This window comes from Arvicola amphibius, chromosome 1 (assembly GCF_903992535.2).
Source record: "Arvicola amphibius chromosome 1, mArvAmp1.2, whole genome shotgun sequence".
NCBI lineage: Eukaryota > Metazoa > Chordata > Mammalia > Rodentia > Cricetidae > Arvicola > Arvicola amphibius.
In genome coordinates, this window is record NC_052047.1 from 67,576,746 (window position 1) to 67,580,028 (window position 3,283).

At 44.6% G+C, this 3,283-nt stretch overlaps 1 non-coding gene across 1 annotated transcript; it reads right to left on the reverse strand.

The window, feature by feature from the left end:
* Positions 1 to 1,335: 1,335 nt before the first annotated feature.
* On the reverse strand, positions 1,336 to 1,448 carry LOC119806071. The gene has a single exon (XR_005284109.1). It is a non-coding gene; the product is annotated as a U8 small nucleolar RNA (small nucleolar RNA).
* Between the last annotated feature and the right edge of the window lie 1,835 nt (positions 1,449 to 3,283).

The following is a 3,283-nucleotide window of genomic DNA, read 5'->3' on the forward strand; positions in this document are numbered from 1 at the left end:
CAGGCTATAGAAGACCGTTTCAAAGCAGACAAACACAGACATATCTACACACACAGACAGACAGACACATACACACACAGAGAGCTGTGCTCTTTGATGCCTTTTACTGAACACTTTAAATGTAAATCTAAATTGACCAATACAGCAAGTGTAAAGTAAACACAGAATTTGTTTGCTTTTATGTCAGGGTCTCACATAGCCCAGTCTGACCTCAAACTCGATATGTAGCTGAGGACAACCCTGATCCTGTCTCTCTTCCTGAGCGCTGGGATTGCTGGTCCTCAATACCACGGCAGGCTGCTTAAAGGATTTATAAAGGCAGTATGAAAGGCCTGTAAAATTCCCTGTCCATCCTTTAAAATGTCAACAGCATGTCAAAATAATATTTGGTGCAGTAGATTATATAAAATATACTACTAAAATTAATTTCCTCTGTTAATTACATTCTAAGCTGCAGCAAGACTTTGCTAGGCTATCTCTGTGATTTGTATTAACATTCTCTTGCTCAGGGCTGGCATGAGTACAGTCTTATTATCTTTGAGACAGGGGATCTCCTATAGCCCAAGCTGGCCTTGAACTTACTAGTTAACAAACTTTGGCAAACTTTGAACTCCTGATCCCCCTGCCTCCACTTCCCAGGTTGGGATTACAGGCACGCACGACCATGCACGCTTGTGGTCATCTATCTTGTAGGTACTTGGAGACTGGGATTCATTAGTTACCAATCACAGCTACTTTGAAATCACAGCAGCCAGGAGAGCCTGGGGCCTGACACAAACACCTCTCTGCCCTTGAGGACTTGGGCATAGATGCAGGAGAGTCAAACAAAGGCAAATTCTATAACAAGACCTCCCTTGAGTGTCCTGATTCACCTTTTATGTTTCCCAAACATCCATCTTTTTCATTCTATGGGCTGAGTTTAGCTCCCAGAGCTTCCTTTAAAAAAATATTTGTATTTATTTAGGTTTTTTAAGACAGGGCTTCTGTGTAGCTCTGGCTGTACTGGAACTCACTCTGTAGACCAGGCTGGCCTCGAATTCATAGAGATCCATCTGTTTCTGCTTCATGAGTGCTGGGATTAAAGGCGTGCGCCACCACTGCCCACTTGCTTTGTTGTTGTTGTTTGTTTGTTTCCTCTGCATGTATGTCTGTGTGCCATGTGCATTCCTAAGTGCTTGAAGAGGTCAGGAGAGGGCATTGGATGCCCTGGGACTAGAGTACAGATATGAGCCACAATGTAGGTGCCGGAAATCGGATCCGGGTCCTCAAGAGGACCAAGTGCTCCTAACCACAGAGCCTTTCTTCAGCCCTGTAAATAAATGTGATCACCAGAGACACAGATAGGAACAGTCAAGATGCTGTGGGCTCTGGTTATACCAAGACTCTGATCATCATTTTCTATCTGCCCTCCAAAAAGAAGGACAGGTAAGGATTAGCCTAGCTGAGGCACCTAGAACTTCTTAAAGACATATCAGTAAAACCACAGGATGCCAGTTAAGTTACATTTTTTAAATAACTTTGAACTCCTGGGTCTTTCTTTCTTTCCATGCCCTGGGATTGCAAGAACGTGCCACTATATCCAGCAGACTATAATAGAAAACAACAAGAATATTTTTAAGGATTTCTTTTTAATTTTAATTATGTTATTCATGTGTGTTTGGGTGAGCATATGTGTGTGTGGGTGCAGGTGCCACTGAACGGCTGGAAGAGGGCATCAGATCGCCCAGCAGCAGGACTTCAGGGCAGTGGTGAGTCATGGATGCGGGAACTGAACTTGAGCTGAAGGAGTGCTTACTGCTGAGCTATCTCTCTAGTCCCAAAGAACAAAAACACCAACGGTGAGCCAGTGAGAGTGATCAATGGGTAAAGATACTTGCCACCAAGCTGACTTATCTGAGTCTGATGCCTGGATCACACATGGTGGAAGGAGAGAACTGACCTACACACATTAAATAAACGCTATTCATTTCTCCAGGTAAGTAAAATGTAACCAGAAATTTCATTTGTTCCCTTATTGTAAGTGCTTTCTAACTAGGAAGGCTGTAAGCTTTACACTGAGCCTCACTCAGTCCCATACTCCAGGGCCTTTGCCACCCATTGTCCAGCTGTACAATACCCTCAGGACCCTGCTACCCATGTTTCTTCTGACTTTCCTTATAGCTCCCGAGTTGCTGGAAGTTTTCTCTTTGCTGAGCCCCTTCCCTCCCTTTGGATCCTATGATCACTAGCCTGTGGCACTACTGGGAGATGGTGGGAGCTTTGAGGCCTGGGGGAGCAAAACTGGTTACTGCTCTTGAAGGGACATTGGACCTGTGGCCTCTTCAATATTTTCTCACTGACTCCAGGAGGGCGCTGTGTGAAACTGTTCTCTCTATGAAGACACTGATTGACACTGCCTCTGGGGAGTTAGAAACAAATGTATGCTCACCCAGATAGAAGACAGGTGACAGACCAAAGCACAGATATCACCTAAGTGCAATTTGCTGAACCACCGAGCTTTATTGAAGTGACAGGAACATGGGTAATGGGTTCGTTACAAGAGCAGAAATAACTCAATGCTGTATCTTCAAAGCCCACACCAGCAAGCATGATACCCCTCTCAAATTAGAAACCCGAAACACACAGTACAGACTGCATTCAGCTCAACGGGATGGAGAGTATCTTTTCTAGAAATTCCGATAGTCTGGGTCTCTTCCATGCAACTTGGCTGGTCCCTGCTTCTCCTAGGCAGTTCAACTGGCCTGAGCCTACTTTAGGCAGCTTAGTTTGTCTAGGCCTGTCTCTCAGCAGTACTTACTACTTACATATATTGGCGGGGAAGGGTGTAGTGAATCTGGTTAGTTTCAGGGACTTCCTGAAGTGCTTGAATTGTTTACTTCCCAAGCTTAGTGAATTTCCCTTAGTGAACATTTCATTTGCTGTTAAAATAGCTTCCTGCTTCATTTCCCCTTTAACACCCTATGTGTAGCAAAGCTTCCCATCAAAAGGGAAGGCTTTACTCTCAGAGGAAGGGGTGACACACCAGAGGAGGGTAGACTCCTAGACTCTTCCATCACATGCTCACAAGATGATGAGCCCGGAGTAGCGCTGCTGATGTGATGTGGGAGGGTTTTCTGTTTTGTGTTGACTTCATTGGTTAATAAAGAAACTGCCTTGGCCATTTGATAGGCCAGCCCTTTGGGAGCCTACTACCCAGCTCTCAAATAAATACACAGAAACTTATCCTTACCTATGAGTGCCGGACCTTAGCTTGACTTGTTTCCAGTCAGCTTTTCTAACTTAA